Consider the following 9391-nt stretch of genomic DNA (forward strand, 5'->3'; position numbering starts at 1 on the left):
AAATGCTTCATCAGTCGTCGCCTCCTCGCCACTCATTGAATCCAATTAAGGATGAGTACCAAGGCACCATTGTATTTCTATTTGTAGATGACTTAATTTTACATACAGAAAATCTTAAAGAATCCACCAGAAAAAGCCTATTAGAGCTAATAATCAAATTCAGCAAGATTTCAAGATACAAGATAGATACACCAAAATCAGTTTTATTTCTACACACTAGCAATAAACAGTTTTAAATTTAAATTAAGAAAAAAATGGCATTAAATGGCAACGAAAACTATAAAATACCTACGAATAAATTTAACCAAAAATGTACAAGAGTTGCAACTGAATGCTAATGAAACATCTCTGAAGAAAATTGAAGAAGATATAAAAAATGGTAAGACATTCTGTGTTCACAGATCGAAACACTTAATATTGTCAAAGATGGAGATACTACTCTAAGCAATCTACAGATTCAATACACTTCTATTTAAATACCAATGGCTTTTTTTTTTCAGAAAGGGAAAACTTAACCTTAAAATTCATATGAAATGGAAATGGATCCTGAATAATCAATAATCTTGAAGATGAAAAACTATGATGGTGGACTCACCTACTGACTTCAAAACCTATTACAAAGCTATGGTAATCAAAGAAGTGTGGTGTAGGCATAAGGACAGACATATAGATTAATGGAATACAATAGAAAGTCCAGAAATAAACCCATACACTTATAATCTACTGATTTTCAACTGGGATGCCAAGGTAATATATTAGGGAAAAAATAGACTTTTCAACTAACGATGTTGGGACAAGTAGTTTTCTGTGTACAAGAATGAAGACAAACCCCTACTTCACGCCATATAAAAACATTAACTCAAAATGCACGTCTTAAAGACCTAAATGTAAGAGCTAAAACTACAAAATTAGAAGAAAACATAAGGGTAATTGAGGCAATGGTTTCTGAAATATAATACCTGAACTACAAGCATTCAAAGAAAAAATAGACAAAATGGCCTTTATCAAAATTTAGAAATTTTTTACATCAAAGGATGCCATTAAGAAAGTAAAAAAGAGAATCTATGGAATGGGAAAAAATATTCGTGAATTGTGGACATGGACAAGAGTGTGGTGATTGTGGGGTGGAGGGGAATGGGTAGAAGTGAGAGGTTATACAGGGACCAAATGGTAATGGAAAAAATAAAATAAAAAATATTGGCAAATCATATGGCAAATCTGGATACTAATCATGGTTTAGTATCCAGACTATATATATATATCAAGAATATATATATACCACTCTACAATAAAAAAAACCAAATAACCCAATTCAAAAATGGGCAAAAAATTTGAATAGACATTTATCCAAAGAAAATATACAAGTGACTAATAAGCACATGATAATATATTGAAATCATTAGTCACTTGGGAAATGTAAATCAAAACCACAATGAGATCAAAACCACTTTACCACTGCTAAGGTGGCTATAATAAAGACAGACAATAACAAGTGTTGACAAAGATATGGAGAAATTAACCTCTTATGTAGTATTAGTAAGAATGTAAAGTGACACAGCTATTTTGAAAAAGCTTTTCAGTTCCTCAAAATATAGAATTGCCTTATGATCCAGCAATTCTATTGTTAAGTGGTGTACACCCAATTAAATGAAAATAGGTATTCAAAAAAAACTATACACAAATCTCCATAGCAGCATTATTCATAATATTCAAAAAGTAGAAACAACTCCAATGTCCATAAACTAAGGAATGGATAAACTAAGTGTGGTACACCCATACAATGGAATTATTCAGCCATAAAAAAAATGAAGTTCTGGTATATGCTACAACATGGGTAAAACTTGACAATATTATGCTAAGTGAAAGAAACTGTATTGTATTGTATGATTCCATTTATATGAAATGTCCAAAACAGTCAAATTTGTACAGACAATGTAGATTAGTAGTTGCTCAGGGTTTGGGGAATATTCTGGAATTAGGTACTGGTGATGGTTGTACAACCTTGTGAATATACTATAACCACTTAATTGTACATTTTAAAGCAGTAAATTTTGTGGTATGTAAATTGTATCTAATTTTATAATTTGTTAAAATTAGATCTGGAAACAAGAAAGTTCTAGAGAATACTTGCCTGACCCCTAAGACACAAAAGAAAAGGGAGGCAGAACAGGATTGTGAGAAATGCCAGACAAAATAGCAACAAAGTCAAAAATTTTTATTTTTAAAAGAAGCATTTACTGAGCACCTACTATGTGCCAGACATCATTCTAGGCACTAGAGATACATTAATGAACAAAGACTCCTGCCCTCCTAGAGTTACATTTGGAAAGATGTATGTGCTATGAGAAAAGGAAAAAGTGGGGCCAACTAAGGTAAATAATTAGGTTGATCGTAAGGCTGGCTTTTCTGGCAGGATTGAAAAAGAACAAGGAGTTAGTATGGCTCCAGCAGGGTGAGCAAGGGAAGAGCTGTAAGAGAAGAAGTCAGAGAGGTGAGTAAGGAGGGTTTATCAACCATTGTTATAATGTTGTTGTTTTTTTTTTCTCTACATTGACTGGTTTCAAAGAGAAAACTAACATGACCTGATTTACATCTTTAAAGTTTCATTCTGGCTGCTGTGACTGGAAGCAAAGATAGCAGCAGAGAGATGTGAGGAGGCTACTGTAATAATCCAGACAGGAGCCGACAGGGACGCAGATCAGGGTGGTGCTTGATGACTCATCACAAAGGGGGACTATCAATGAGGCGGGAGAGCAGGGCGGTGCATTTATGACAGGCGTGATTAGTAACAGTTTTGATGGAGCAGGTGGGCCTTTCCCATAGTAGCTACTTTTGTTGACTGAGTTGCTGTGTGGAACAATTTACGTGTTCAAAGTCCAATCAAAGGGTTCAGCAAACTGCAGGAGAATGCATAGAGCAAGGGCTTTACAACCTCAGACATTTTAAATGCAGAATATATTGAAACTAGTGAATAAGAGGCAACACAGATGATAGACCATCTGGTCTTCCCGAGGACTCCTCCTTGCATGTCACAGAAAGGAAAGGGTGGCCCAAAACGGAAGGCAGCACTGTGATAGGGGAGGAGCAGGGATCGAGTTTGAATGCCAGCTATGGACGTAGCTGCAGGAACTTAAACACGTTTCATTTGGAAAATGAAAGGAATGGCTACCAGGGTTGCTGCAGAATTAGAGATCAATGGATAAAAAGTGCTCAGCACCAGCCTTACACATAGTAGGCTCCCAATACATGGTAGTTGTTGTCATTAAACAACTTATTAAACATGATAAGCAGGGATAATGATGAAAGAGAAGCAACATCTGCAGAGAACCAGATGTGGCCTGGTACATGTACCACATTTGCCCACAGTCATTGCCAGGAGTTGTCTTAGAGGGACCATATCTATTGCTCTTCAGGCCACAGCGTAAGTGGGTTGCGGGGGTCCATTTTTCAACTCCCATTGACTCCCCTGCATTAAGATCTGGCTTCAGCCTGCATTTCTCCATTGACCCAGCTTATTTATAAGATTACTAAGATCTAAGGTGATGTGACTTCCATGTTGATAAAGTCAGTGGAAAATTCTCAGTCTTGGTCTTTCTGATGGCCTTATGGCATCACTTTAGTCCATTGGTTATTTTCTCCTCTTAAAATTCTCTCTTCTCTTGGCTTCTGTGGTCAGGCTTTTCCAATTTTTGACTATTATTCTTAGTCTTGGAGGTTTACCCTCATCTACCCAAACATTAAATATTTGTTCCAGTATAAATATATCAGAACAGAGCTTCCATGATAGGGAAGCTGAATTGGAGAGAGCTGGTAAGTGAAATCACCAAGTCAAGTGCATTTTATAAAGTCCAGAGTGTTCCTTCAGGGCTGGCTTCTTGGGCTTGCAATCTGCAATCTTTTAAGACTTCATGATAACAAGGACTCCATGCTTATTTTAACACTCTGCTGTTTAACAGTCTGCTGCTTGAAATTCTTAATTTTGTCTTTGAACTTGGGTACCATCAGTCTTTGGGACAATGGAGCATGCACACAAGCAGAAAGGTTATGCAGGTGACAGTGCCTGCTCTCTGCAGTGGTCCAGCAGCAGCCTGTGCATGTGAAGGCTCAGGCACCGCAAACAGCGGCCACATAGCCATTGGCCCTGGGTGCAAGCCAGCACCTTGGGACAGTAAAGCCGAGGAGAAGGAAGAGAGCCAGAGTGGGACCAGGTCACAGAATGGTGGTAGTGATAGTCGCGGGTTTGCGGGCATAGCAGTCACTGATAGATAGGCAGTGAATTTCTGCAGTCAATTATGGAACTTCCAATTTTAAAAGCTGCTATAACTTTGCAGGACAAAATGCACACAGACTTAGAAATAGAATTTAAATGTACAGATTGCCATGTTCAATGGAAAATACTATTCCATACGAAGCATTGCGTGAACCAAGTATTAAGAAGTAGACAATTTTTACATTAACTTTCCCTTGTAATTGGAAATACGGCAATAAAGTGCATCACAGACATTTTGAAATTACATACAAATCATGTAATTTCTACTTTCTGTTTCTTTAACAACCTCCATATAAAGTCACAGAAAATGTCAGAAGAAATGTCAAAATGCCATTGTATAAATTTACATTTAAAATTAAATTTAGACTTAAAAAAGACTGACCTGCATGGAGAGTTCAATCTTTTTCTAGAAAATGTTCCACAGAATCATCAGCTCTACACACACTAAAATTTATATTTTGATATGAATTTATCAGAAATGTACCCTAGTATTTCCACTGCCTATCAAATACTCCTAACAAGTCTCCAGTAACAGTCACATCAGCAGAAAAAATCTTCCTTAATTTTTTCAATTTTAAATTTCAATTTTTCAATTACAATTTATATTCAATATTATTTCGCATTAGTTTCGAGTGTCAGCATAGTGGTAACACAATCATATACCTGATAAAGCAGTGCCCCTGATACTTCAGGTACCCACCTGGCACTGTACATACCGTATTGTTCAGACTATAAGGCGCACCTTTTCACACACACACACACACACACATACACATACACCCCTTCCAAATTTGGGAGGGATAATGGTCGTTAATGCTACTGTTGAGTTCTGTTTATATTTACATTGGTGAAATATTATGTTATTTATGTTATTTAATATTTTACCACATTTTTTGCTTCAAAATTTTTTTTCCTAGTTTCCTCCTCTAAAACCTAGGTGTATCTTATGGTCTGAAAAAGATGGTAATTTTTACAATATTATCAACTATAATCCCTATGCTGTATTTTACATCCATGGGACTATTTTGTGACTACCAATACGTAGTTCTTAATCCCTTAAAATTTCACTTATATGTGTAATCTAAAGAGTCAAATAAATGAAAAAACAAAATAGATACCCAAAGATACAAAGAACAGATTGATAGTGGCCAGAGGAAAAGGAGGTTAGGGGACTATGAAAAGGTGAAGAGAGAAATCGTCTTATAATTAACAATTATCAAAAACTATTTGCAAACTTGCATTTGTCAAGAGTGACTAACATTGCTTTCAATTATATAGAAAAGTTGTTAAAAATATAAATTTTGATGATCTAATATATAAAGTCCATGATCAATCAAGATATCAAGTTATTAAAGTATTATTATGTGTAATATTACATAGAATTATGATACCAAAGTATTATTTTTGTAATGTATGAGTTTATGTCATTTCTTATGTATCAGGGCCACATCTGTTACATTTTATGTCATCAAAATATTTTAAATGCTTTTATTTTATCACAGTTAACATCTTTTTTTTACTATTTTTTTGAACAGCATTTTTAAATTTTCATCTTGAACTGGGCCCTGAAAACTTAGTAGCCAGCCATGGTTCCGTCCACAAGGGAAAGAGGAGATGGGGCAGCCAGAAGGCAGGGGCTTCCACATCATTTTCTCCCTCACTCCCTTTAGCCACAGTGTTTCTGTTTTATCTGCATCACATTTTTGCAGTTGTGATGTTTAAAAAGTTTGGAAACCTCCCATCTAATCCAGCCACACATAGAGGAGAAAGCAAGCTAAAGCATAGAAGGATGAAGCGACTTTTCAAACTTCAGACTCAGCCTCCTGGCTCCCAATCTCTCTCCTTCATGCTCTTTTCTGTTGTGCATGACCTCTCCGTGGGGACGTAACACATTCAGTGATTATATATGGTTCATGACATGATGTGCTCGGTGATTATAGGTGACAGCTCCTTTGCTGAAACCCAGTTTGGAAACCCCTATTATCAGCAGGAACAGAAGGTATTATTACTTCAGATTGATGCCTAGTGACTGAGCCGGATGGTTTTGTCATCCCGAGAACCCTGGTGCTTCAGAGATGCCTTGGCTATGAGAATTATCTGCACAGACCTGATAGATCCCAACATCCTTAAAAAACAAGTTAACTCGTTGCTGAGTCATAACAAAAGCTGTGCAATCACAGGAACGGTGGTTCGGATCTCTGCTTCACTAATATCTGTGAAATCTGGGGGCAGGATATTGTCCTAAAGATTCCCCAAATTTGTAAATAAGGCAGAAAGATGGGAGCAGACACTTTCATTTTTACATTGTCACAAAGACAAAAGTCACCCAAGAATTGTTGAGACCTGTACTTAATTCATCTCATTTTTACTATGATTAAAGTTTCCATACTTAGAGCATTTATTTGATAACTTGTTCATTTTTGTCCAGTAGAGATGCAGATAATTTCCATCCAATGGAACAGATAACCCCCAATATCAATGACATGCTGGACTCCAACCAGATCTATCTCTAGCTCAGCAATCTCACGCTAACATTTATTTGTTAAGTTGTTGATAAACAAAGTAGCTTCTTAAATGCTCTTTGAACCAATCATAACACCTCAATTAATGAGTTCAATAAAATATGGTATTCTATTAAATTTATTGAGATAACATTGATTAATACTATTGTATATCAATAAAATACTAGGTTTGTGTCCCTTTTATATTTGCCTAGAGTCCTGATTTTATCTTTTGAAAAATCATGACTTAACTGTTGACCTCAGTTTCTTTACCTGTAAAATGAAAATAATGAGACCTACCTTACAGGGTTCTTGTGAGATTTAAGTGGCAAAGTACATAAACCCCCACATTTTACAAACTTGTCTGAAGTGACATTTCTGCTTCCATAATCACATTCTTTAAAATCTTCTTCGCCGACCTTCTGCTAATTATATACCTCACACCTCATGGAAATAATGTCCAGTGGGAGCTGTGTGTGAGAGCTGCGTGACCTTCAGTGACCTTCATCTCTCACAGCTTTCCCGCACTTGTTCCCAATAGAGCTCAGGCAGGTGTGGGGCTTAAAAAGCCCAGTCTTGTCAGTGAAGTAAATTTAAAAAAACACAAAGAAGGTTTTTCTCAGAAACTATGCATTAGCATTCCCATTTTTCAAGTGGCAACTTTTCAAGATGCAAAAAGACAGCACCACAGATGATATTTTCAATGAAGGATATGCTGAGGAAATATATTCTGTTGTAACCATATTCCATGAGTTATTTTAATACTTTCCTCTTCCAGAGAGTTCTCAAAACTATAGAATTCTCATATATTTGAATTTCTGGTATTTCCCTTTTGCCACCAAAATAGATACTTCCTTTGCCAATGCATACACCAGATAAAAGGAGCCCCAAACATACCCCTCAGAACCCAAGTACAACTTTATGGTTGAAGAAACCTTGTTGGAATATCATATGATTTCACTTATATGTGGACTCTAATGAGCAAACTGAACTAACAAGGAAAATGGGGGCAGACTCATAGATGGAGAGCAGACAGCTAGCTGGGTGTGGAGGATAGAGGATGGAGGGATTGAGCAAAAACAAAAGGACTCGTGGACATGTAGAACAGTGTGGTGATTGCGGGGAGTAGGGAGTATAAAGAAGCAAAAAGGTAATAGAAAAAATACAATAAAGATAAAATAAAATACAAAAAAAAAGACGGAAAAAAAAGAAAGCTTCTTGGTTCTCTCCACGTGGTGGCCAACTTCCTCCTGCTGGGAGCTGGGCTGAGTCCCCAGGACCCCTGTGTCTGAAACTCTGTGTACCGAACACAGAATGGTGCTCCTCTCACGACACCCACTGCACCCAGTCTTTGAGAAATATAAATAGAGGGTGGAGTATCACAAAACCGCAGGAAACAAATAGTTAAATGGTCGCACTTCATGAGCTACTCAGAACTCCTGAATAAACTGTTCTAAATCCTAGAGCTTTTAATTATAAAAGAGCAACTTTACCAAAAACTCGAAGGACTGAACAATCACCATGCTTGAAGAACAGAGCTGCCCTTGGCCTTCACGGCAGACTCTCTAGTACAGGGGCTGTTTTTCCTCCTGCACCTTCAAACGTGTGCAGTCTGTGAGGACCACGTCTCCCCCTGGTAGCCAACATGACTCGCAAAAGGACAGCACTCACCCAGCAGAGAGCTCTCCGGGGGAGAGGTGCCAACTTCCCCGACAGTGTCACACGTCAGAACACCAGGAATCACTAGAGTCTGGGAGACACCCCAGGGGCCACTCTGGTCCCTACACCCAACCATACCCATCGGCGTTCTGGTTCTTGAAACTATTATGAGAGAAAAGCTTTCATTCTATAATTAAAGTTATAACCTAAAGATTTTTTTACTATATTCTGAATTTCTCTATACATTCAAATTTATTTTTTCAACACTCCATTATAAAATTTGCAAGTATACAGCAATGTTGAGATAATTTTACATAATTACAAACTTTCCATATATGCAACCTCCTAGCCATCAATCCCTCTTATTTTCTGATTTTTTTTTTATTTAGGGGGAAAGATGGGGAAGGGGCAAGCTAAGGAACACAAATAGAGGACTCATGGGCACGGACAATGACTGTGAGAGTGGGGGAGACGAGGTACAGGTGAGCAATAGGGAAAATGCAGGACAACTCTAACTGAACAATAATGTTTTTTAATTGGAGATACCAGCACATTTCCCTCAGAATACATTAGCATGCATGTCATTGGACTAGAGCCCAATAAATTTTAATAGAATTTCTTTCAAAATAAACTTTATATACAATGAAATGTACAAATTTTTTTTATTTTTGTTCAAGTACAATTGTCTTCATTTCCGCCCCCCACAACACTTCCCCCTGGCCCCACCCATCCCCTGGCCCGACCCATCCCTCAATCCTACCCCCCTTTGAATTTGTCCATGTGTCCTATATACATGTTCATTGATGACCCCCTCCCTTTTTCCCCTGCTATCCCCTCCCCAACTCTCTGGTTACTATCAGCTTGTTCTTTATTTCCATGTCTCTGGTTCTTTTTTACTCATTTGTTTGTTTTGTTGATTAGATTCCTCTTATAGGTGAGATCATATGGTATTATTCTTTTA

Source organism: Phyllostomus discolor, chromosome 2, assembly GCF_004126475.2.
Source record: "Phyllostomus discolor isolate MPI-MPIP mPhyDis1 chromosome 2, mPhyDis1.pri.v3, whole genome shotgun sequence".
Taxonomy (NCBI): Eukaryota; Metazoa; Chordata; class Mammalia; order Chiroptera; family Phyllostomidae; genus Phyllostomus; species Phyllostomus discolor.